At 41.9% G+C, this 27,534-nt stretch overlaps 1 protein-coding gene and 1 long non-coding RNA gene across 4 annotated transcripts in view; one reads left to right on the top strand and one right to left on the bottom strand.

The window, feature by feature from the left end:
* The window catches only part of LSAMP (limbic system associated membrane protein), a 1,273,416-nt gene that overhangs the window by 508,676 nt on the left and 737,206 nt on the right, over positions 1–27,534 (top strand). The gene's annotated exons all lie outside the window — the stretch shown is intronic.
* On the bottom strand, positions 351–27,445 carry LOC144588029 (uncharacterized). Its single transcript, XR_013543334.1, has 2 exons — positions 26,140–27,445; positions 351–22,021 (listed from the first exon to the last, which is right to left on the bottom strand). It is a non-coding gene; the product is annotated as an uncharacterized LOC144588029 (long non-coding RNA).

The raw sequence follows: 27,534 nt of genomic DNA, 5'->3' as shown, positions 1-27,534 counted from the left end.
TCTCTGGTTTATTGGAAGTGGAAGGGTGGTAGCCCCATGGAATGATATATTTTTATTCCTTTAAAATATAGAAGAGGGCTAATACTACATTGAAGTGAAAGGAAAGTCCGATGCTGCAAGGAAAAATACTGCATAGGAACCTGGAATGTAAGATCTATGAACCTTGGTAAGCTGGATGTGGTCAAACAGGAGATGGCAAGAATAAACATTGACATCCTGGGCGTCAGTGAACTAAATGTATGGGAATGGGCGAATTCAATTCAGACAATTACCATATCTACTATTGTGGGCAAGAATCCTGTAGACGAAATGGAGTGGCCCTCATAGTCAACAAAAGAGTGGGAAAAGCTGTACTGGGATACAATCTCAAACATTGATAGAATGATTTCAATACAAACACAAGGCAGATCTTCCAACATCACAGTAATCCAAGTTTATGCGCCAACCACCAATGCTGAAGAGGCTGAAATTGACCAATTCTGTAAAGGCTTACAACCCCTTCTAGAACTGAAACCAAATAAAGATATTCTTGTCATTATAGGAGACTGGAATGCTAAAGTAGGGAGACAAGAGACAAAAGGAACAACAGGTATGTTTAGCCTTGGAGTTCAAAACGAAGCAGGACACAGGCTAATAGAGTTTTGCCAAGAGAACAAGCTGGTCATCACAAACACTCTTTTCCAACAACACAAGAGGTGACTCTACACATGGACATACCAGATGGGCAATACCAAAATCAGATTGATTATGTTCTCCAAAGATGGAGAAGCTCTATACAATCAGCAAAAGAAGGCCTGGAGCTGATTGTGGCTCTGATCATCAGCTTCTTATAGCAAAATTCAAGTTAAGCTGAAGAAAGTAGGAAAAACCACTGGGCTAGTCAGGTATAATCTAAATCAAATCTCTTATGAATACACAGTGGAAGAGATTTAAGGAATTTAAGGAACTAGATTTGGTGGACAGAGTGCCTAAAGAACTATGGATGGAGACTCTTAACATTGTAGAGGAGACAGCAACAAAAAAACATCCCAAAGAAAAGGATATGCAAGAAAGCAAGGTGCCTGTCCAGTGAGGCCTTACCAATAGCAGAGAAGAGAAGGGAAACAAAATGCAAGGGAGATAGGGAAAGTTATAGAAAATTGAATGCAGACTTCCAAAGAATAGCAAGGAGAGACTAGAAGGCCTTCTTAAATGAACAGTGCAAAGAAATAGAGAAAAATAATAGAAAGGGGAAAAACAGAGATATGTTCAAGAAAATTGGAGATCTTAAAGCAACCTTTTGTGCAAATATAGACATGATAAAGGATAAAAATGGTAGGGACCTCACAGAAGCAGAAGACATAAAGAAGAGGTGGCAAGAATACACAGAAGATTTATACCAGAAAGATCTGGATGTTCCGGACAACCGAGATAGTGTGGTTGCTGACCTTGAGCCAGACATCCTGGAGATCAAAGTCAAGTGGGCCTTAGAAAGCATAGCTAACAACAAGGCCAGTGGAGATGATGGCATATCAGTGGAACTATTTAAAATCTTAAAAGATGACGCTGTTAAGGTGCTACACTTAATATGCCAGCAAGTATGGAAAACTCAGCAGTGGCCAGAGGACTAGAAAAGACCAGTCTACATCCCAATCCCAAGGAACAGCAGTGCCAAAGAATGCTCCAACTGCCGTACATTTGCACTCATTTCACACGCTAGCAAGGTTATGTTCAAAATCCTCCAAGGTAGGGTTCAGCAGTATGTGGACGAAGAACTCTCAGAAGCACAAGCTGGATTTTGAAGGGGCAGAGGAACTAGAGACCTAATTGCTAACATGCGCTGGATTATGGAGAAAGCCAGAGACTTCCAGAAAAACATCTACTTCTGCTTCATTGACTATGCAAAAGCCTTTGACTGTGTGGACCACAGCAAACTATGGCAAGTTCTTAAAGAAATGGGAGTGCCTGTCCACCTTATCTATCTTCTGAGAAACCTATACAGGAAGCAACAGTTAGAACTGGTTATGGTACAACTGATTGGTTCAAAATTGTGAAAGGAGTATGACAAGGCTGTATATTGTCTCCCTGCTTATTTTAACTTATATGCAGAACAAATCATGCGAAATGAATCCCAAGCCGGAATGAAGATTGCCAGAAGAAATATCAACATCCTCCGATATGCAGATGATACCACTCTGACGGCAGAAAGTGGGGAGGAATTAAAGAACCTCTTAATGAGGGTGAAAGAGGAGAGCACAAAAAATGGTCTCAAAAAACTAAGATCATGGCCACTGGTCCCATCACCTCCTGGCAAACAGAAGGGAAAGATATGGAGGCAGTGACAGATTTTACTTTCTTGGGCTCCATGATCAGTGCAAATGGTGACAGCAGCCACGAAATTAAGAGACACCTGCTTCTTGGGAAGAAAGTGATGACAAACCTAGGCAGCATCTTAAAAAGCAGAGACATCACCTTGCCGACAAAAGCCCACATAGTCAAAGCTGTGGTTTTTAAAGTAGTGATGTATGGAAGTGAGAGCTGGACAATAAAGAAGGCTGACCACCAAAGAAGTGATGCCTTTGAATTGTGGTGCTGGAAGAGACTCTTGAGAGTTCCCTGGACTGCAAGGAGAACAAACCTATCAATTCTGAAGGAAATCAACCCTGAGTGCTCACTGGAAGGACAGATCCTGAAGCTGAGGTTCCAAGACTTTGGCCATCTCATGAGAAGAGAAGACTCCCTGGAAAAGACCCTGAAGTTGGGAAAGTGTGAGGGCAAGAGGAGAAGGGGATGACAGAGGACAAGATGGTTGGACAGTGTCATTGAAGTGACCAACATGAATTTGACCAAACTGTGGGAGGTTGTGGAAGACAGGAGGGCCTGGCGTGCTCTGGTGCATTGGGTCACAAAGAGTCAGACACGAGTTAAAGACTAAACAACAATACTACATTGTCTTATCATATAGATTTCAAATTCTGAGCTTTACTGCCAGGAAATTGATTCCAGTCTTAAACCCAGTGGGTTGTGAAAATGGATTCCACGCCACAAAGTGACCCTGATATTTAATCAAGCCTGGGTCAAATAATTGCCACTATCTGGCACAAAAACAAGTCTCAGATTTATTTCTTCCTGATAACAAATATTAATCAAGGAGACAGGCAGATTCCGGAGGAGGGAGAAAATCTACTTCACCGCAAATCTAATATGAAATGAAGCACGTGATTTTCTCTCCAGCTTCTGTGAATTTTGCTGCATCCGGGCCCTAATGATTTGGAAAAGAGAATAAATTTAAGACATTAATCTAATGAATGATTCATTATGCACTATTTGCCCAGCTTTAACTTATAACTAGGAGTGAAATGATTAAATGAATGAGAAAATGCAGCTGAATCTTTGCAATATTCTTCCTGACAGTGAGATGTCTCTGGCTATCATGTACTTCCCATCAAGGGAGCTGGAAACATTTAAGCCAAAGCTGTTCAGGAAGATGAATCCAAAGGCAGCCAGAGGGATGACCTGCCTAGGAGCTGTTTTCCTTTCAGCCCCTCTTCCCTTTCTACTGCTGATCCAAGGGAAAGATACATGTTTGACACAGACTTGTTGCTAGGATATACAGTGGTGCCTCGCTTAACGAGTGCCTCGCTCAACGATGAATTCACATAACGATGGTCTTTGCTGGAAATTTTGCCGCCTCACCTAACGATGTTTCCTATGGGGGATTTTCGCATAACAGTGTTTGGGACCTTGCTTCACTTAACGATGACAGTTTTAGGTCCCCTGTTTTGCTTAATGTTTTTTTTGACAGCCCTGTTTTCGTTATAAAATGCTTGGAATCGTTAGTGCACCTAATAAAACCTTCGTTAAAGTAATTTGGCTTCATTCTGAGTCTTTTTGAATTTTTGGTGATTTTTTTTTTCACCATTGAAATGTATTGAATAGGCTCCTATTGGAACGGATTAACCGGTTTTCAATGCATTCCTATGGGAAATGGTGTTTCGCTTAACAATGTTTTCACATAACGATCTTTTTAATGGAACCAATTAACATCGTTATGCAAGGCACCACTGTATAGGGATATGCAGAAATAGGAACTTTACTTTTATAAATTAAGTACAGTAATTATATCTGTAATTGCCAGGGCTCCCTTTCCTGGTAGTTAGATGGCTACTAGCTATAGAAAATGCTACATACTAACTAGTCAAAGATGGCCAAGAGCCCACTGAGCTGAATCAAGATCTGAATCAATACCCTTCCCATCCTAAGGATCTTGGTAATTATTTAGGACTACTCTCAGCCTGCCCTCATTGTGCTGGTATTATGGAAGAAATTTGGATCTGGAGTTAATTGACTCCTCCTTTGCCCTGCTCTCTTTCCACCACCTGTTAACTCTTCCGCCAGCAGATCTTTGCCAGCAGGGCAGTTCTGCCAGAAGATCCTTTTCTGTTTACCTACCTCTCAAATTAGTTAGCAGAAGAGGATTCTGCCAACAGAAGAGGCTTATCTTTGAGCTAGGATTGCACTGTTTCTTACGTTTTTGGAAACCAGTAAAACAAAAACAAACAAAAGTAAAATCTGTTTCATTGCAGGCATTCGTGGATTGCAGTCCTCAGACACAGACTTAGGATGTGATTAAACAAATGGTCATAGACTGGATGAGGCTAAATATGATTTGCAGTATGCCCTTTTGGGTGTTTGTTGAATCCATATGCAAGGATCAAATGTTTTGGGGGCAGGAAAGAAAAAAAAAGATCTAGAATATCTCTGTGTGTGTCCCTTCCTGTCTCCTCTTCCTACTTTTTAGTTATTTATTATAAGTGATATAGCACTTAATTGCCTTCATACAGAAATGATTCAGTGTTAGCTTTTAAAACTTTATATTTTTTTGGAAAAAAATAACTCTACATCCTCTTCTCTTTCTCCCTCCATGAGGGGTGTGGGTAGGGAAAAGCAACCCTAAAGCTAAAGTGACAGCTAAGTGATACATTTTGTTACAATATGGCGATCCATCACACATGCTCTAACTGAACCATAATGCAGCTATCCAACCAATACTTAAAACAAAAAAAACAGTAGCCATTGCCAGGGACCCAAAAAGTTGAGGGTAGACATGCATAAGAGTCAAACTGGTTCATAAAGGCCTGTATGAAATGTGCCCCCTTTAAAATAGAGTCAAATGGAGTGTCAAAGTGATCTGGACTGTAGGACAATGCATTGTCTGATCACTCCCTCGTTTCTCAAAGGTGCACAATATTTTCCCCGTTATTGTTGCTGTGAAAAACAGATTTGCACAGTTGCTTCTCTTAAAACATTCTAAAAAGATAAACATTTTAAGTATTTTCCTGTGTCTCAAAAGTAATGACAGCAGTCACTTTTAGTTACCATTTTAAATATATGAATACTACAAATATATGGCTGGTAGTGTAAAAATAAAAACAAAAAAACACTTCTGCTACCCACCTCATCATCAACACCCACAAAGAAGACAAATGACAGGGTAAGTTAACACCTAAATAATGCAGTATTTCTGATCGTCATCCTGTGACCAAATGACATTGAGGGCATTTTCACTGATGAAAGAGATCCCTTGGTCATTAGACACAAACTACTTGAATCTCCCTCATTCATTATTGCAATGTTGTGAGAAGTCAGTCACTCCTTCCATTTTTTAGGTGTTGCAAGCTCAGAATCCCCTGGGCAGAGCTACTTGCTGATGCCCTGTCTACCCCAATGTTGGTAGCTCAGGAGAGAGCTAATGAATAGATGAGAATGTCCTAATAGTGTCCCAGCTTTCAGAGGTTCCTATAACAACACAGTAAGAAAGAAAGCTCTCTCTTTTTCTCCCTTTCTCTCTGATAGTAAGGTACAAGATCTGGCTGGGCGTGACCAAACCAGCATGGCCACTGGCCATGATAACTACAGGAATGGTGGCCCAAAAGAACAACAGTTGTCATCTCAGATCCATTCCATTTTTCAAAGTTTTCCTACAAAAAGAAACATCTTTTTTGTGTATAGTGTATTATTTATTTATTTGTTTATTTGTTTGTTTATAAATAAATAAATAAAAAAGAAAGAAAGAAAGAAAGAAAGAAAGAAAGAAAGAAAGAAAGAAAGAAAGAATCTCCACAACTTCTCGAAATTCTCTGAGAAAGTTCTTTCTCACACTTGCTTGCACTCTTTTTATGGGAGAAAGTATATCCGTCTCGGGGAATCATACTACAATGTGTTCAAACCTTCTGAAGATCGTAGGAGTAACTACAACTTTTATTATTACTATTGTCATTAATCTCTACTCACTATAAGTAAACCATGCCATCTGATTTTAAAAACAGAAATAAAATAAATGCCAAAAGTAATTAAAAAAATGCAGGCAGTGTTTAAATCCAAACACAGCCCAAATGACAGCAAGAACAACAGATGTTGTACATTAAAGCTGACAACAATAAACTGCCTCCCAAACTGAAAGGGGAGGCAGAGGAAACAATTAATCCTGTGCTCTAAGTAAGAAATGATGTAACTGAGAATACTCGTCATTTCCAGCAACTTGGTTACCTTTTCCTCCCTGTCTGGCTAAGGTTCATGTTTGGTTGTCCATTTACCAACTGGATAACTGTTAATGGGTTTGAGATCTAGTTTCTAACAAGATGAAGTTTTCTGAACTGGATAAGATCATATTCCAAACCCACCCAATTCTGAACTCTTTTCATGGAACAAGTATAAAATATATAAAGAAATAAGCAAAAGTAAACTGTAAGCGACAGTGCTGCCAGCGGGATTGCTCTCAGCACCACCAATCAAAAGAGATTGTGCAGCTATCGCATTTTTCCTCTTTAAGGAATTGTTTGGGGAGAGAGAGAGAAGAAGAAGAAGAAGAAGAAGAAACAGCCAAACACAGGAGGGTTACAAGTGAAAGATGAAGTTGTCCAGTGCCTTCATAAAATTCTGAGAATGAGGCAGGGCAATTGCATGATAAAAGCCTTGTCGGGAAGCACCCAACGTGATGAGTTACACTGAGACCCATGCTAATGTTCAGACAGACTGAGGGAAGAGAGGAAGGAGGTTGCTGTCCTGTATTTCTTTAGGGAATCATATATTTTGATGACAGCCATTTCATTTTTTTAAGGGTACTGTATTGAGCTTAACAAAAACAAGAGTTGATGGCAACATTTTTAGAAACACGGTGGGGAATGTGGAAAAGAGCTTACCCGCCTGCACATGGTTGAAACCAGGGCGTGTCCAGGTGTTGGCAAAAGGATGCTATTGGAATGAGGCATGTTAATGAGAGACGCAGAGGACACCGCACAGATTCGGAGGAGCCATCCATCATGGGCTGCTGCTGTGCCTCCTACTCTGTGCCAACAGGTGATGAAGCCTCATCCATAAAACATTCTCTGGGTGTCGCTGACTGGAAGACTCATTGGAGGGTTACGCTCACCCTGCATGAGAAATAACCTCCAGGAAGAAAGCACAGCTGCCATATTCAAACACCCTGCAAGAATATTCAAATACACCGTTGCCAAAAGTTGGAGCCTGCGATTCTGTTGTTGTCATCTTCATTATTGCTATGTTGTTGTTGTTTTAGTCAATATTACCTTTAGCCAAATTATTCTAAAAAGTTTCCATTTGAAGAAAATATAAATAACACAGACATAGAATTATGAAGGAAAAGAACTATCCTCCATTTCTGCAGTTAGTGACAGAGGTGCTGCGTTACCAGACTACGCCAGGGGGCGTAATGGTGAAATGAACTGCTCAGAGATGAAACCAAACAGACACTGTTGTAGTGTTGATAGTAATATTTACATTAAAGTCCATATATACAGGGGTAAATACAACTTCTCTTGGTCTTTACACAGTCCTGGTCATTCACAGTAGTTCTTCAGTTTGCAATGGTAAATTACAGTTTCAGTAACCAAATATTGTTACCAATATAAATAGTCCAGCATCCACAAAGTCTTCTCCTCTCACCACGGAGATAGTCTTCCTCCAGGACCTTCTTCTTGCAATATGGCAAGTCTTCATCCAGTGATGCAGTATATACAGCTCTCAACAACACGAGCACCAGCAACACAACAATCCAACCATCCAAACTACCCAACAATTTGTTTCTGCAAGCTTGGCTAGTTTTATCCTTGGTTGAACCAATCAAATTGGTTGTTTCACAGCTGCCTCAATTAACTCAGCTGTGTTCCTTTGTTACATGTTGCTTGACTAAATCCTGATTCTGTTACAACTTATCCACTGAATTGCAATGAACAATTCCTCAGGTTGACTTGAGACCTGTCAGTTAGGTTCATTCTAAGGTGCAGTAAAAATAGCCCCACCCAAAGGGGGGCTGAGGAAATTTTGGAGAGACTGTGCTATTCTAACAAAGAAAAATATTTTTATCAGCATAAATAAGTTTAATTTCCAAATTACAACCGCCTTTTTTTGAAATTACTAAACTTCCATGCTTATTTTGAATTTTTTATTCTAAATTGATTTTTTCTTCTTCTGTGCTAAACGGACAGTGGATGGAAAAGGAAAAAATGGGTATAAACATTTCTCAGAAATCCAGAAAGGGAGGATGCTGAAAATTTGTAAAAACAATTAAGCTTTGAGGCTTAGAGTTCAGAGGTGGGCAGTTTAGTTTAGAAAGCAGAAACTTATCTTGCAGGGAGAAACAAGAAACAACTATCCTTCTGACTGGTTTAAGTTTTAGAGACAAAATATTGAAATATAAACGGCACAGAAAGGCAACGATTAAGACAGACAAACAAAAGAAGTGCAGGAATAAAGAAGACTTATATCAAGAAATAACAAAATATTGGCTCAAATCCTGTCAGTGTAACTACACTTGTAGAAGTATTGTTCTAGAAGTGTAGAACTGCAGGGACTGATTTTTTTAATTAAATATTTCCTACTTCTGTTCCACAGCTCCTACACCTTTATTGTGTGGAAGCTGTGGGAGCCACAGGAGAGATGTAAGAAGTGTTTCATTTCCAAAAATTGCCGACGCTGGTGATGTTATGAGCCTTCCACAGGCCTATTTATGCATATAGGATTGTAGACATTGTTGCAAGGGACCTGGATACAGAAGGGGCACAGCCTGCTTACATTAGGTGGAAGTACAGTACTAATCCATAGCTCTTATTTATCCTATGGCACATATAACTTTCTTTTTCTCTATACAGGTGTGCATAGAAGTGGGACAGTAGTTGACTCAGATCTGTGGGTTCATACAAGGTAATGCTGAAGCTAGGAAACAGATTATGAAATCACCAAAAAACAAAACAAAACAAAACCCCAAAAAACCTATACAGTATATATGTCAGGGTGTTGTTTCCTAGCTTCTGTATTGCCTTGAATGAACCCATAGATCTAAGTCAATTACTGTCCCACTTCTTCACTTGTTACCCCGGGAGGAAAGAATACAGAAATCTACTGCCTTCAAAGTACAAACCCCACCTTGTTCCCCTAGGTGTCTCCACCCTTTCCTCCTAGCTTAGTCTTCCTTGTTAAACCTCCTACTCCTCAATCCATCATGCATCATTTGCATGCTCTGCTTCTGGTCATTTCCATTTCTATTCTGACCTGAGGAATTGAGAACAATTTCTTAGCTTCTACAAAGTCTTGTATAAATAATTACACACTATGAGCTGGATCTGACCTCTTTTTGAAAATGAAGCTTTTCTCTGCTGTCTTCTTTCCAGCAGCATGACTATGCAAAGTGTAGCGGAGGATGCCTAAGATGTTGAAGGGTGGAGAACTCCATGGGAGCACTAGGTTGCCTGCATCGACCTCAAACTGTTTTCCAAGCTAACCCCATAGTCCGATCCAATCATCTACATTTGTATATGAAGTCCATACAAGCAGGGGAGAGTCTAGCCATCCCATCTGTCATCAGTTCTATTGCCTGCCTGCATATGGATGGTAACAAGTCTAAAGATGGAAAGCTCCATTATCCACAAGCGTTCTCTGGAAAATCATGTGGAGAGCACCCACTTCCGATCAGTCACCCTCCACAAGTAAGAGTAAGCTGGCTGGATAGGTATTTGTTTGTGCAGTCAGAGATTGGGAGTTTGGTTCCTCATTGTGCTCACCAGCAGAAGAGCAGGCCTGCATAGATACTGGTCAAGCTTCAGGGTGCCCCCAGGTGAAGGGAATGGCGAGATATTTCTGCGTATTCTGTATGTAAAAATTTCTGGGGAAAAAGATGTTGCCATAAGATGGAATGGACCTGATGACACATAAATTTTAATTATGGACAGGAAGAGGATGAAACTATGGACAGAAGGGGCTATACCAGAGTGCTTTTTTTTTCTCCATATGAGCCTCACACCCAAATACAAACAACTGAATAAGGAGAGTCACTCATCAAGTGCACTACTCTTTCTGTTAAGGGGACAGTTTGTTCATTTTAAAAGGGGGTATACGTTTCCCTTACAATGTTCTTGGCAATATCTGAAATGTTGTGTCAGCTAGCTTGGAGAACTGTACCTTCCCAGCTGAAACAGAACCTTTTTTTAGTAAGCAGATGTACTATAGCCATTCTGAATCACCTCCAGAAGGACAAAGGGAGAATATTCCAGGATGAGGAGTGACATAAAGTTTGCTTGCCTCACGCTCCTTACCTAGAAGAGCGTAGTTGGATGCATGCTAAAAACATTAAGAAATCTCATTGATTCTCCTTTAAGGTCAAGACACTGAGGTAGCCTGTCAAGGATTCTTCAACCATTGCAAGACTCTTTCCTACAGCATGAGAGCGAGACATCAAGTGCTTATTTTTTCCATTGTGGTTTATACAATTTATAGAAAATGTCTCCAGTGTCTTTTGCGTTTTGTGGGGGTAAACATGTGTGCTCATGGTGTGTGCATGTGTGCTTGCACACACAGCCAGTACAAAAGGCTTGCTCATTTTCAGCAAGAGAAAAACCACCCACCCAAAGCTTCTACTTCAAAGTGTCTGTGGAACAAGAAGGCAGCAGTTACTGTTAAACACGCTTGATTCTTTCAGTCTTTCCTCATAAGACTTGGTTTCATCCCCTGAGCATCCTTGTTGCCCTCCTCTGAACATGTTCCAATTTGTTGACATCCTTCTTGAAGTGTGGTGTCCAGAACTGGACACAGTAATCAAGACAAGGCCTAACCAGAGCCAAATAGAGGGGGACAAGTATGTCAGAGGATTTGGAGACTATACCTCTGTTAAGGCAGCCTAAAATAGCATTTGCCTTTTTTGTAGCCGTAACACAATTTTAGTTCATATTCAGCTTAGAATCTACAATTACTCCAAGATCCTTCTTGCTTGTACTATTGCTGAGCCAGGTATTCCCCCATCTTGGAACTCTGTGTTCGATTTATTTGCCCTAGGTGCAGTACATTGCACTTATCCCTGCTGAATTTTGTTCTGTTGTTTTCAGACCAGTGCTCCAGACCAGTGCTCAAGCCTATCTACATCATTTTGAATTTTGTTTTTGTCTTCCAAGATGTTAGCTATTCCACCCAATTTTGTGTCATCTGCACATCTGATTAGCATCCCCTGTATCCAGTGATCCACGTTATAAATAAAAATGTTGAATAGCACTGGGCCCAGGACTGAGCCCTGGGCCCAGTGCTACCCCACTTGTTTTCTCCTCCCAGTTTGAGAAGGAGCCATTAATCATCATCCACTTGAGTATGATTCTGTGGACAACTGTGTATCTACCTGACAGTTGTTATAGCCAGCCCAGACTTAGTTAACTTGTTTGGCGGGGCTTGGAGTTGATCCCCTACAGATACCGCAATCCTACTATGGTAAATTCTGGGTCTTTCATATTCTCACTTACACAAACAGAACACCTACACCTTTAGTAAACAATAAGTTACCTGTGCAGGTGGGAAGGTTTCAGATGATTAGCAGTCTTCTACTTCCTCTCTGTTCTGGCAGTGGATGTGATTGTTTCTCATCTGAGCACTCAGATGCCCAAGGGTGATTTGATAATGGCCCCTCAATCAGGCAGAGTCTGCATGTGCCTCATTACTGATTTTCAATGCTGCTGTCATTAAAGTGCAGCTAATTATTTAGTTTAATATAGTATTTCCTATTCTGAGGCAGTGACAATTTTGGGATTTTCTCCCTTATTTGTCAAAATACTTTGACTAGTTTTGGGGGCCGATGCCTTGACATCCAGGGCAGGGAAAATGGGCAAAGATAGATTCCATTTACAGCTTTCCTTCAGGCGACATATTGTCTTGGGCCAGGCCTGTATATTAGCCCTTCCTGAAGAAAAGTAAGCCTAAGGGGAGATAGTCTCCATTTAACACAACATCCTACTATTTCTGGCTGTGTTTTGGACTTGGTTGCCAGTGAGCTGCAAACTATAAAAATAACAAGGATGACTTTTCCCCTATTTCCTGCTGTTTTCCCTTCCCTCTGCCTCCTGTTCCTTGAGTGTTTAGCACTGAAAAGAATAATTTATCAAATCATTTTTATTCAAGTTTGGAAAGGAAGAAAAAGGATCCGGGCGGGGGAGGAAAAGGGGGTCCTTTGCTGTTTTAATTGCTTGGTGGTGTACTTGTGAGAACAGAGCTGGGCTTATCAAAGGCAGCACAGCTGAGGCACTGCCTCTTGCTAATGAGAGCTGTCACGTGACCAGCTGAGGCTTCTCCGATGGTCCAGAGATAGTGCCTCAGACCATCTACTGGCTCAGTGCTTAGCAAGTTAATTTAAATGATGAGCTGTAAAATGATTGCACTGTGGCTGGCTTTGGAAGGAGACGGGAATAAATGGACAAAATATTTGTATCTGATGAAGAGGGGGGAGAGGGGGGAGGAGACAAAACCGTTGAACATACTATGTTTCCCTGATGGTGATTAATCTGTAATTTGTCATGGGGGACTAGTCTCCTTTGTTAATGAAATTGTGACTATTCATTTATAGTCGCCTTTAGTTAACCGTGTGCCACACAGTCTTTCCTCATCTGTCTTGTCATCTCAATTCCTTTGGCGTTCAGGAAGGGAGCATCATTCTCACATTGGATGGACTCTTTCTTAAAATACTTTTGACATATTTTGATTTAATTTTGATTTAATTATGCTGCGTGGCTTCTCTGTTAGTATTCTTTTAAAAACAAATCATGGCTGCTACAGGGAGACCATGGTGAAGTAAAGAAATAACTGAGCCCCACACTGACAGCTGCCTGAAAACAGGGTGGAGATGCCTCTGTATTGACATAGATTTGTCCCAGTGGTGATCTTTGATGTGTTGATGTTCATCATTATGGTTACCATATTCGTTGTCCTTTTGGAGAAAGTCCAAACATGCAAACATTTCTCATGACCCACAATGTAATAATAATAATAATAATAATAATAATAATAATAATAATAATAATAATAATAATAATAATAATAATAATAATAATAATAATAATAATAATAATAATAATACAAAGAACAAGAAGAAGAACAAGAAGAAGAACAAGAAGAAGAAGAAGAAGAAGAAGAAGAAGAAGAAACAAAGGCTGGTTTGGTGGGTTTTTATTGTCTAGTCAAGGCCAAGCCACTCTAATACTGTATATATTTTGAATTATAACAAGCCATGGTTGTTTGCAAAACCCATTCCCCAACTCTGCAGCCAGCTGCTGTGACGTTTGCAGCTAAACTCAAAAGAAATAGGGAATATTTAGATGGTGACAGATGATGTCATCATCACAGATAATCAGAATATCTCAGTGCTTCAACCCTGTGAGTCCTTGCTGTACTTTGCCACCCAAGAGATATTAGTTATGTTCTTGCTGAGCTCCACTGGTATAAATATAATGGGCTCTGATCCGATCAGTCATAGACCCCAATATGGATTGCTGGGGTGAGGCAAGGAAAGATAAACAAAGACTTGAATTGTACCTAAAGGCATTCCATTTACTGAAGACACCTGGGGAATGGGCATCTCTCCTCTATGCCAGACAGGTGTTGGCACAAGTAGTTTTCTCGCATTACAAAATAGGGGACAGGGGATGTTAAACAAAACATAGTTACATCCTCACTCTCATTTCCAGCCTTGGCAGATGCAAACTAGTAGGACTTTGGAAGTGGTAGTAAGCCATCCCTTTGTAATCACCCTATGCCCAAATATGATTGCACTGCCCATGCGATCTTGGGTATTCAGGATGACTGAGTTACATCCATGCCCAAACTACCATGTCTTTTGGTAGTAACTGCAGAATATGTAAAGCTAGATCTTTGTTTGTTGCTTCTATGCTAAGAAAACTGCTGTTTCAGTGTGACAAAGGACTCAATGTATACATCTAAAGAGCAAAAAGAATAATCAGATGTCCAGTGTTAAAAGTGGCTTTACTCTCCAGCACTAAGCAGCCATCTGAGGAGACCATGAGGCTGCAGCTCAGTAGTAGAGACCATGCTTTTCTTCCAAGAGGTCCCAGGCTGTATTTCCATAATCTTCATATTGAACAACACAAGATTCCAGGTACAAATGCCACCCAGACTGTTAGTTGAATTTTACTTGAAATTGGTGATGGAACAGTAAACAGGCAGAGGGGACACACTTGGAAAGCATATGGCACACAACGCTTACAAGTATTACAACATACTGCCGCCACTCGTAGGGATGTAAATCCTCACTTGTCTCATCCTTGCAAGTGAGGATGAACAATGAAGAGTTTCTTCTCCCTAGCAAGCAGGATTATGTGAGATTTTCTGCTTCTCTTTATTCTGTCCCCATGTTTATGAGGATAATTGCAAAGTAAATGCAAAGCAGGCACAAAATGTGAGCTCAATAAGCTACAAAATATGCACAAGCTGGGAGAGGTGCTTCTTAAATTTAAGGAAATAATTTTTTAAAAAAGCATTGGATAGGTTGCTTGCCTCTTTCTGCACTATCAGCCTGCCTGTGTTTCATATGTATGTGTGGGGTGTGCAGGCTTTATTTTCGAGGAAATACGTCACTACATTTGTACCTATTTTGTGCATAGTATGAAGACCTTAGCAAAATAGCAACAAACTCAGCTCTTTGTATCACTTGCAGCTAGAGGCAAGGAAGCTCTTGAGGGTTTCCAACTCCTCCTTGGGGTGCCTCATTTGATCAAGGGACCACCTAACTCAACAAGGACAGTGAGGAAAGTATTCCTTTCATGCCTACATCCATATCTGCCACCTTATTCTGCTATATGGTAGGACTTGCTCTGCAACTGCACAGCTGAAGCTTCCAGACATGTCAGTGACAAGCTACAGGAAACATGACATACAGAATAGGTAGTAGACAACACAGGTGTGCAGACTTGGGGTTTTGGACTAGAACTCTCAAAATCCCCCAGGCAGTCCTAGTATACACATACTAGGCCCTTGTGAATTTACAGAATCATTGATGGCAGCTGTAACTCCATCAGTTTGAATTTGCACTAATGAACATGCACTGAGCCTTTGGCTCTATACCAGAGAGCGGGAAGGAGGAAATTTCATTATCTGCTATCAAAGCTGCCTTTTGCAAATATTATCATCATGTCTTTTCCTCTTCTTTCTTCTTTTTATGTCTGTCATCACACTTAGGTTTCAGGTTTTTAATTAAAAACCCTGTAACTGCTTTTTCTGAGATCCCGTTAAAATTGGTAACTAAATTCCACCTGAGCACGTTGTCAGTTTCCTCTGAAGGGGAAACAATGTCTGTTCTCTAAAATAGCAAATGTTAATAAAATATGCTGGGGGAGAGAAGCAGGAGGGGGGTAGAATGTTGCCCTAATATTAAAGTACTGGTTTAATAAGCGTCTTGCTCTCTCTCGAAAGCGGTGATGGGACAATCTATTATTAAATGAAACAAATCAATATTAATGTAATGTGATGGCTGAGATTTGCTGGAGTAGTATTTTATATTCATGTGTATGCCGTTAACTCTGCCTTATTAGATATGTGCAACCTGGGTGAGTTAAAGTTGCTGTGGGAACCATCAGTTCTTAAATTTCCTGACTTTTATGTGTGTAAAATCGACCCCAAGCTACCTTATATAAACATCATGTGAGGCACGGAATTTACTCTGTTTAAAATCCAGAAAGAAGGAAGCATTTGCTTGATTTTTAGGTATGTCATAAATTGTATTTATAGACAGAAGAGAGAAACACCCGGCCACGCCACCCTCAGTCACAGGCCTGTCTTGGTGCAGTGAAATCAGATTTGGTGTGCTATTCTAAATGTGCAGTTTATTGGAATTACAACTGAATTATTGAATCCCATCAACAGCTGCAGGGGAGAAGAGGCTGGTCTCAGAAGGAAGGAAAAGCCGTGTTCCCAGATTATACCACCAAGCCTGTTAGTATTCCTATAGATGCAGAAGCAGAAGGCCTTCCAGATGTGGTTGGACCTAAACTCTCTGTATCTCTAGCCCGCACAGCCAGTGATATGGGATTAGTGGAGTTGTAGTAAACAGTAGCTGGAGGGCCACACAATCCCCATCTTTGGTTCAGAGTTTCAATTGTGAGACTCACCAGGTCACCTCAATTGCTAACTTTTATCCTCACCTACCTGTTAGTGTTGTTTGTGGCTATAACCATGTTTCAAGAGTAACCATATACTGTATACACAGTATACCGAGGAAACAGTTGTTTGCTTTTTGTGAGGGAGGTGGCTTTAAAACATAGGCATTTATCTCCATTCACTCCCAGTTGGCACCAGGCCACACTAGCTCAATGTGAAGATATTTGTGCTTTTCTCCTAATGACATGATGAGTCCATGCGCGTGCACACACTGACCATCTCCCAAGCATCTTCCCCTTGCTCCAGGTTTTTTGACACACCATGTTGAGGCGTTCCTGTCATTTAGAGATAGAAACTGGGTGGAGCTCCGTGTTGCTTTTTTTATTAGACAAACCCTAACAGTAGGGGTGCAAAGCCTGGCCAAAAACAACAACAAACCCAAAAAACCCAAATAAATAAATAAATAAATAAATAAATAAATAAATAAATAAATAAATAAATAAATAAATAAATAAATAAAAACAACCCTGCCCTTCCTAACACTTATCTGCCCCATATTATTATCATGGCAACATGGTGCCTCCAGTTAAACTCCTTAGCCTCAGAATGCCAGGGAATGGGATGCTCCTGACCGGGCAGCTTTGTTGATAGTAACCCGCTAAATCTCAGACAAGACGCATATACAAACAATTGTCATCACAAACATCTTTACTGGTAGTTTCATTCCAGTGCCCCCATCCAGTGCCCTGCTTTGTTCACGGGGTTCCTACAGTTAGAAGCATTTGTGCGGCTGAAAATGATAATTTCTATAAATATGGTAGCGCTTGTCACTTTGTGCTCTTGAGAGCAGCAGAAAATGCATACAGGAGATCAGCAAGAACAAAATGTTGGTCCTTCTTTTTCTAGTCATGTTTGGATGTTATTCACAAATAATACAATGGTTAGTTCACATTGTACATCACTATGCAGAGTGGAGAGGAATGCCTGAAAATTGCTAAACATAATGTATTGTTACCTGTTTTTCTACTCCAAAGCAGTGGGTTCTCTTTATGGCTGCTGTTAGCTAAGCTTATATCATATACCATGTCCCATATCTGAGCTTATCTCATATCACATGTACATTTCCAGATTTCCTACACCTAAACGTAAGTTTCAGTGGGGCTCACTTTGAGGTACATGGGTATAGGATTAACACCTCAGAGCTACTTGTTCTTCCCACATACTGTATAACATGAAGCTTGGTTTCCTCCTGCTAATGACAGTATTCTCTCGATGAGCATGCAGTAGACATGCTTATGTCCTGGTCTCAAAGGAGAGATCCAAATTCTGAGCATAGATCCCTTTCAGTTAAAAATGAACCCTAATTCTTTCCTTTAGCAGAAAAGGCACACTCAGCGATAAAACTCTTATCTGGCTCCGGCACTCTGAACAGTCTCTCAGCAATAATTTATACATGTTTGAAACCTTGCTCTTTTAATTTTGGTGGTTTACAAGTGCTGGCAAAGGTACTAGATATAAAGATGTAAGGAGTTCAGCCAGATACTTCCTGGAAGATACGTGGTGATTCTCAGCTACATCGACTGCTCACGCTCTGTTGTGTGTCTTTCTGAATGTCTGGCAGCTGCACATTTTCTTCTGACGTTATTCAGAAACATTTAACTCACCAGCTGTGGCCAATATTTATATGCTTGAAAATGCTTCCCATTTGCAATCAGCAAATGGACTTGGGCATATATGGGGTGACAGTAAAAATGTCATCTCACTCGTGAAGCGTACAACAGCAGTAGGGGGAAGAATCACAACAGTGCAGATTTTGTAAAAACTACAGATTGGAGAGGAAAATGGATGTCTTCAGAAAGTGAAATTTCTTTTTACTCACACAGCTGTTATAGGTAATGGCAGAATGAATGGCACTGCTCTGCTTTATAACCATCTTAATGTAAAAGAGTAGTTCTATAGCTATGGCTCTTTCTCACTTGTTCTTCTCTTCTCAATTTCATAACTTCTGAGTAGCCTGGCAGACATTTAGCATAGGTGGTTTATGACTGCATAATGCTACTTTTTTTCTTCTTAATTTAAAAAAACTTGGCCCCAGAGCAATTTTTACAAATGTGTAGCTATTTTTTTAAAAGCAGCTTTTTGACAATGAATGAGCTCCTTCTTCAGAGTTAGTCAGATCTGGCCTTTCAGTGGCTGTAGGAAATCAGACAGAGGGATTATTTTATTTCACCTTCAGGATAGGCTACAGCCTGTCATAAATAAATTAAACACATTATTGGTCTAGAAAATTACCTGTGTATAAACTAAGGTTGTGCAGCATGCAGTGCAAGTATTGGCATTCCATTGTTGCTATTGTTACCATAATCAATAGAATGAATAAAATGTTTCCTTTGCAAGTACAATTAATAGCACACAGTTAAAAATGTTGAATTGTGCACAAGCTGGGAAAAACATATTTTCTTCACTGGAAGTTTTTAAATTAAGATATTTTAGCTATGAATTTCCTGTTTCAGCAAGAGTTGCACTCTGTGTATCTTGAGTTCCTTGCAGCTCTGAAATTCTATGATCTTATGTTTGCATACAATATTGTTTGCATTTCACCCCTCGATTTACATTCTTCCTAAGCTGTTCACTTCCTCTTTTCCTGTCACCCAGGAACTTCATGGTTATAGCTGTGTGTGACAATGGTTGAGGTTGCCTGAGAAGGAAAGTGTTGTTCCTGTTTGACTCCTGCTTTTAAAAGATCTCAAAAGCAAAAAAAGTTCCAGAGCACATGGATGGTGGGGATCTTGTTACAATTTCATAGCCTGGATCATTTGTTGCATGCTGAACTGATGTTCTTAAACCCAAAGACATGTACAGCTTACAAAAAAAGTGGCTTTATCATGGATGAATGACATCAACTGACATTCCAGAAATAGAGAAATTTGGGCTACTAAGTGCAAGGAAGATTCTATTAATCAAGAAGACTTAAAATCTCAGGCATTGACTGAGCCTTCAATAGAGATGAGACTGCAAAGAGAGATCAGACCTAAATCAAGATGCAATGGCCAAGGTGGATGTTTGAGACCTTTCTCCATTCAGGAATAGGAATTATGTCAGTCTGCCTGTTAAAGGTTTTGTACAACTGGGCAGAAAGACATTCAGATTCTTTTGTCAAGGCAAAATATGGAATAGCAGAACAATTAGAAAAAAAACAACAACATACGTGTGTCCTGTGGTGGTGGGACATCACATCAGGAGAGAGACTATGAATAAGTCAGAAAGATAAGGATTAACACAGAGCTGCCTAAGAATACCTACCAGTGACTGCATTTTCTCTCCTTAACTGTTTGATTAAATGAGGAAGAAAACATTTGAAACCATTCACAAATGTGAAAATGACAGTCCCTTCAGGGTAGGGAGCAGTACCTGGCATATCAGACTAAGTCATGAAAAACACTGGAAAGTGGCAAGAAAAGGAAGTGACTCATCTGACAGATATCCAGACAGAACAGTTTGGAAAGCAGAGAGAGGGAGAGAGAGAGAAATATTTTACTCTTTTCCTCTCTCCTTCCTGCTGATAAAGCTCCCTGAGCTGATGGCCATTCGACTGTAGCTAATTAATCTGGATCTCCTGGAGCTGCAGTCAAAACTTCAGGAGGGCCTGAGTTGTGGCTCCCTAATCTTTTGTCACTGGCCAACTAGGACTCTTAGGATTTATAGGCCAATACCGGTTGTGATTTTCCTATTACGTGTGTCCTGGGAGCCTATCTTATCCTTTGCATTTAAGGATGTGGAGCCCAGGGGATGCAGTCATTCGACAGGGAAGCAACAGCACTCTGCATGTTCTTAAAGATAGCCTTCCTTTAGGGATTGGCAAAGTATATCCTTGCTGGACACTTCTCATATTGTCAGACCTTTTTGAATGTGGGCAAAATGAAGGGAGATTGTGCCTTGTTTTAAAGGAGAATTGCAACTCATGGTGTCTTTCAGGAATGGCGATTATCTTTTTTCATTGCAGACCGGGGAACCAAGAGAGGTAGGAATGCAAACTTTAATAGGACCCACAGCTTAGCAAGTCCTCATGTTTTTTTTCTCTTCCAGCTCAGTGACTCTAGCGTATACAAATTCCATTTTTTTCCAAACATGCACAGCAAAAATCTGCAGTGCTTCTTTAACCAAATGTATGCCCCTTGTGAGTGTGGTATAAGCTCACTTAAATGGGCTCTGGATTTGCAGCCTCATTTTCACGCCAGGTGTGCCACAACCATCACTCTTATGGTCAAGCTTTCAATGGATCAGGTCAGGTTTCATCGACCTGTGAGGCGGGACTCTCACCATCCCCGGAGGGCATCAGCCACATCTTTGTGTCTCTGGGCCAATCACATGCTGTCCTTGGAACAGAGCCAGCAGGAGACACAGGCAGGGAAATGGAGCACCTTGCCGGAGGGGGAGAGGGGAGCTCCAGAACACCTGGAGCAGAGGAAGCATACAGGTAGGATGGAAGAAGCAGAGTTGGGAATAAGAGGGGAGATTTGGCGGCAGAGGTATGGGAAGAGCTGCCACTGGTCTATTGCATGCTGGCAGATGTGCTCCCAAATGGCTTGCAGGACCCTGGGACTGCGATACATCTGAGCACACACCACTACCAGTGGTGAGCCTTCTCAGAAGAAAAGGATGCAGGGGCTGCCCACCTGTCTTCATCTCACTGGAACTGCTGGACCATCAACTGCAACAACCCTGGGGGACATGCCTGCCTTGACTCATGCCCATCCAGCAGAGAGGCTGTGAGCAATTGCATCTCTTGCAGGCCACTCAGGTACAAGAGGAAGCCCTCCCCTGCAGAAACTGTCTGGGATTAACAGCCTTCCCTGAAGGGAACTGTAGAGTTGGGGCTAATAAGTGGAACTAAACCCCAACAAAGAGTGACAGATGGATTGGGTCTAGTAGGTGGAACTAAGCCCTGTGAAGGGGGATGGAGGGACTGGGTGGGGGTGCAAGAGTGTACAGTCAGTGATAGAGAGTAATGCAGTGATTAGGCCAGCTATAAACCTCCAGTCCTGGAACTCTTGTTTGAGTTCATACTGTTCAAGGCTCTGATGTTTTTATAGAATCAATACTAGTCTTTTCAGGTGCAGTGGGGCACACAGTACCTCACAAGACTGTTGTGAGAACAAAAATGGGAAAGTGTTGGAAATTTCTCTCTCTCCCTCCCTCCCTCCCTCCTAGTTAGCATTAACAACATAATTGGTATGATTTCTGCACTAGAGAAAATCAAGCAAAATGGAAATGCGTAGGGGTGTTGAAGTGCCATCCAATCCAATTTGTATCTGAATGTTTGCTGCATTAATTAGGACTCACATGCCCCGTGGTAGTTAGGAGATAGTCAGAAACAATTTGTTCCCATGGTTGTGCAGGTATTTATATGCTTCTTGGTCAGATGGAGGGGACTGGAAATGCAGAAAGCAAATGGCTGTGCCATGGGATGGGGTGCGCTATGCAGCACCAAACATTTGGGGAATGTGAGAGAACTTCAGTGTGCAAGGAAACCCCCTACCATCTTCCTTGCCTCCCCTCTTGGATACCCACTATTCTGCTCTCCTTCCAACAACCCTTGCATCAGCTAGCAGCAGCCATTAAAATGGGGGGAAATGAAAGTAGAAAACAACAAGGGTGGATTAAAGACAGTCACTCGCTCTACTTTGACCTGTCAAATCTAAGTGCACAACGATGTTAATTGCCCATCCTGCATTCACATACACACTCAAACAATTCTAAATATAATAGGACTAGAGGTGGGCATGGACCACCTTTTTGCTGGTTTGTGCTGGATCGTTGGATTGGCTGAACAGGCCTGCCTGTCTGGCAGGCGCCCACTCCAAGTCTGTGTCCAGAGAAGGCTGTGTAGGGAGGCCAGACCACTGCTTTCAAGTGAGCACCCACCAGAGGAGGCAGGGTTTAAAGCACCAAACCCCTGTTTGGCCAATAAACAAACCAGCAGTTCGTGCCCATATCTAATAAGGACTCACTGTAATTACCCCCAAGAAAGAAATGGGGGGTTTCTAGACCACCACCACACTATTAAATGACATGCTTTTGCCATGCCTGGATGTATGAGAGAGAGTAATGAGGTTGATCTGAACTCTTTCCAGGGAATTAGTAATTGGAGTTTCCAAGGGAGCTTTCGGTTTTCATTGGGGCATCAGCTGTCAGCCTCCCTCTACTTTGGCACCACTTCTTTTCAGTTAGCAACTGGCAGCAAGGGGTGTTTTTCCCCCCTCAACATTTCTAACCTCCAAAATGGCAGAACAAACATACTGATTTGTGTGTGGGGAGGTGTATACTAACCCAAAGGTGATTGGCGGCTTCTTGGACTTCTTTTTGACTGATCCAGATATACAGAAATATCCTCACTCTGCCTTGTTTGGACACTCTTCTTTAAAGGAAGTGCACATCCCTAGCCATGTGCCGGTCAGAGTAATTGCTCTTCCCCAACTCATGGGTGCCCCTCTGTTTGCTTGCATGCATTTTTTGATCATCATATCTGGATAAAGAACAGCAATTTATATATCAGAGAGAGAGAGAGCGAGGAAAATATTAATCATCTCAAGGTGCTTTTTCTTTAAGATAATCTGATATGCAACATTAATACATACCAACACCATGCCTGGAATGGTAACAATGACAGCAGGTATATTTACAGCAGTTTTACATATTATCTACTTTGTGGCCTGTAAATGCCATGGGGAATGGCTTTAACCATCTGTGTTAAGCCCTTGAACAAATCCCTTTCAGCAGTTAGTAATTATCTGATTACTATCCCTTTAACTCTAACACACTCAATTACATGGCAAATTTCCTGTAACGACATGGGGATCATGCAGCCTTTCCCATTGTCTGATAATGCCATGCTAAGATATTGCAGAGAGGTTTCTTTTTTGGAGATGTCACTCATTACCTGTTCATTCCCTTCTGAGGTGCCCACCTTTATTTCCTATCGTGTCCCTTAGGATGTTGCCTGTGTGACTGTGCTGACTTGTCCACAGATCCAGCCTTCCAGTTGTAACCCTCCCATATTTGCCCACAGCTTCCTCTGTCTTCTTATGCTCATTGGCAATAATTTCTGCTAATTCACTGCCTGTGCTGGTGGGTTCTGGCTGCTGCAAACCAAAGAAGAACTTTACTAAGCTCTTGTCCTAAGCTCCAAAGATGTGCTTTTCTTCACCTTCTGTATAAATGCTTCCCATACTTGGGCCCCAGATGTTCTTGGACTACAACTCCCAGAAGCCCTAATCATGGTTTATGAGATCTGAAATCCATGAACATATGGGGCCCCAGTTTAGGGAACCACTGCCCTAGAGGAATGAAGGTAACATCTGAATCTTGTGCACATCACACTGTTTGTTATCGTCTCCTCTACTGCTTGTGAGAATCTCCCCCCCCCCTTTACTGGTTAACATTCCCTACCTTGTTATCACAAGGCATTTGCTATCAAATAGCTCATTTTCATTACACGCTTAGCCGAGAAAAATCCCCCAATGCCTCAAGCTACAACTGAGCATATTAGGTGGCAATTCAGAACGCTGGCTGCATATCTGTGGGATAATTTACTGACCGGTAATTTCCTCGGCAATATAGCTCCGTGGATTTAGCAGGATGAGCTTTGTCAACATGTATGTTGTTCAACGGAGATGGTGAATGGTTCATTCCATTGCAGGTCTATGGGAAAAGATTTGGCACAGCTCTGCAGTTCTCCCATAAAACAAACAGCCAACCACATCAAAACAGTGGCACTAATCCCACAGTTATTTGCAAGTTAAGCCCGAAGCCAAAGGCTGAAAGGACATTCAAATCCCTTCTCACTCATAGATGTGCTTTCCTCTGAGGTAGGAGTTGTTGTTTTTTTCCAGTGAGAGGTGCCAGATGTCATGCTTCTGATCTGGCACTTCAAAATTCAGCCAGAAGTCTAGGAAGGGATTACAATGTGGTGCAGGAGAATCCCATGAAAATGACACCAGTCAGGTAGAACTCAGCATTTCATCTGTGCTGATCAGTGTTTAGCTTGGTCTGCTACTCATGGCTCACATTCTTATGCACAATTACATTACACATTTTCCCTTATGCAAAATTATATACTCATTCTGTTCTCTGTGAGCCACGCTAACTCTCCCTTGGTGAGCATGTAGCCCTCCTCCATTCCCAAATCCATGAAATCAACGCCAGCATTAGTAACAGCGGGGTTTATTAAACAGGGAGAGGGAAATCATTGAACTAGTCAACAGATCACCTTTAAGGCTAGTTGGCTTCATTAACCCCAAGTCAGTCTCTTTTCCTCTGTTCTCCAAAGTTCATGATATTAAGGGTGTCCTCTCTAATGGTGGGTGTCGGGTACTTACAAAGCTGAAGGCTCACAAATGTGAAGGCTTGTACACCTGCAATGAGAGCACAGTGCATATCTGCAGCCCTCCTCCTGAGCACTGGGATGTCTCTGACTCCTGCTATTTCTTCTGGAGACCGTGTAGGTGGACCTTCTGTCATTGTTACAACCAGCACTAGAGATGGAGACCATTCCTGGCCCAGCTATGGTGCTGGATAGAGATGAATACCCCTGCACAGGTGGAGATACCGGGGGTCCAGACCCATAGGGTGGACGGTCCACTCACCAGTGTGCTAGTGCTGCAGGGTCCACACTCCCGTCCTGTCACTCCGGAGATCACGATTGCCGAGCCACTCCTGGCAGGAGGCAGGACAACAAGCCTCTCTGCCAGGTTGAAGAGTGGCTCAGCTATCGTGATCGCCAGAGTGATAGGACGGGAGCGCGGACCCCACAGCACTAGCACACTGGTGAGTGGACCGTCCACCCTATGGGTCTGGACCCTCGGTATCTCCACCTGTGCAGGGGTATTCATCTCTATCCAGCACCATAGCTGGGCCAGGAATGGTCTCCCTTACTAACCCAGTGAGATGATTAGGGCTGCACCTGCAATGTCTTTTCAGCAATGGGGTTGGGGAGGAGGATCCTTCTCCACCTCATCTGCCTGTAGAGCTCCCTCCAATTCTTCTTGAGCATTTCTCCAGGTGCCCTCCTTCTCCTCCACTGCTCAGTGTGGTCACTCTCTTCCACCTCCTTCTCTCTCTGATTATCCCCTCACTTCCTCCAACACCTCCCTTATATTCTCTAGCTCCGGATATCCTTTGCCTTTGTAGAGGGTGCTCAGTTGGGAGAGGGCCAGCTCTAATTCCCATGGTTTTGGTAGGAAGGGGATCTGTTTGAGTTGCCCCATCCTGAGGTGCTGGGAGAGGGTTCATTGCCACCTCTGAGGTTTCATCAGGAGGATTCTCTGTTTGGGTGGTGCCATCCTGAAGAATGTGTGCAGACACCTGAGTCTCTTTCCTTGCCTCTTGTAGGACAACCTTAGTTTGTGTTGCTGTGTCCTGTAGCTTGGGTTTGTTTTGCACGATCTCCGATAATGAAATGAGCACAATATTCTGTTTGGGCTTAGGACGAGATGGCCTGCCAGAGGCATTTGTACCAATCTCACATTCTCACACAACTTTTATATTCCCTTTCTCACATGCACAGACACACGGTTCATTGCTCCTCCTTTTCTCATAAAGAGAAATTTTGTTACAATGTGTTTAGCTCTTGCCTCCTTTTTTGAAGAAGGAAAGTTACTCTTGCAAGTGGTGACAAACTTACAAGTACTGTAACACATGACAGTATTTTCCTCAGCCACGTACCTTGCATTTACTGTGATTTACTGTGATTTGTTTGGTGATTTGTCACTGGAAGGTAGATGCTGGCTTAAGTTGTAAAAATCCTGCTCACACACAAGTCCTGCTCAGAAATCCCACTGTGACAGAGAAAAATGGGTTAATCAGAGGACATATACATTCTCTTTCATGTTCGTTTGGCCTGCACTTTGCCTTATGCGCTAGTGCTGACCAAGAAAATTTGCTGCCTGAAGTGAAGGACAGGATGCCATTTTCTCCTATTCCATGTACAACAGTGGACTAAAATGGCAGTTGAATCTTATTACAATACTAGCAATGGGAAAGGATCCTCTAGTACATCCATAAGAAGCAGGCCAGTTTAGGGTGGACGAAGGCTGTGCTCATTGTGGACAGGAGGTGCAGAATGAACAGCTGAGAGACCACCATGGCATCTGCTGCCTCAGGTGGTTCCCGCACTCTGCCAAATGTTAAAGCCAGACCTCCTGATAGTGGATCAGATCAATGGGCCCTCTGTTTTACTTCTGTGTCCTGCATCCAACAGTGGTTCTCCAAGGACTTAGGTAAAGTGCATTCACAACATTGCTGCTTCCCTTTAACCAAAGGTGTCAGGAACTAGGGCCTTCCGAGCACAAAGCATGCTCCGTATACCTGAGACTCAGACAGTCTGCAAGTTTCAGGGATAGGGAAATGGATGAGGCATTGGGGGAGGGGAGATCACAGCTTTACATGGATTAGATCTGCTAGAGTCCCTGCATAATGTGTGATTTTCTGTGATACTGAAAATCTATTGCAGAAAGCTTGTGGATATGTGTAGGAGGAAGAGAGATATAGAAAACATAATTGTATGGGAACTTCATTATAAGGGACACAAAGGAACCAAGGAAGTGTGTATTTAAGTGAGTATGCATTCAGTATGTGCAATGTCTTCCAACAAATGTATACATTTGAACTGCATTGTAGTATTTCCAGGGGGCAGAGCAAAGGACCATAGGGCAGAGCAAAGAACTTCTGTGGTCATTCATGAGGCAGTGGACCTTACCCCACATATCCAGTCTATTGTGTAAACTCTGCTATTCACTTCACTCATTTAGTTGTAGGGGAAGAGGAAGAAAAACTAAGGAGATTTTTTTTCCACACATCTTCTACAGTATGTCCCTTCTTTCTCTTTCCTGCTCCAAAGTTATTGATTAAATTATCAGCGTTTTCTGGGTTTAGAACCACTAATTTCAGATCCAGAGAACAGAAATTGTGGCAGTAATGAGAAAGGAGAGAAACTGTCTTATAGGAGGCTTCCTGATCTTAGTTACCATTTTAATATGTGTTTGTGTGTTTAGTCGTTTAGTCGTGTCCGACTCTTCGTGACCCCATGGACCAGAGCACGCCAGGCCCTCCTGTCTTCTA

This window comes from Pogona vitticeps, chromosome 3, assembly GCF_051106095.1.
Source record: "Pogona vitticeps strain Pit_001003342236 chromosome 3, PviZW2.1, whole genome shotgun sequence".
Lineage (NCBI taxonomy): Eukaryota > Metazoa > Chordata > Lepidosauria > Squamata > Agamidae > Pogona > Pogona vitticeps.
The sequence above is the reverse complement of the archived record's forward strand: the minus strand, read 5'-3'. Positions and strand labels throughout refer to the sequence as shown.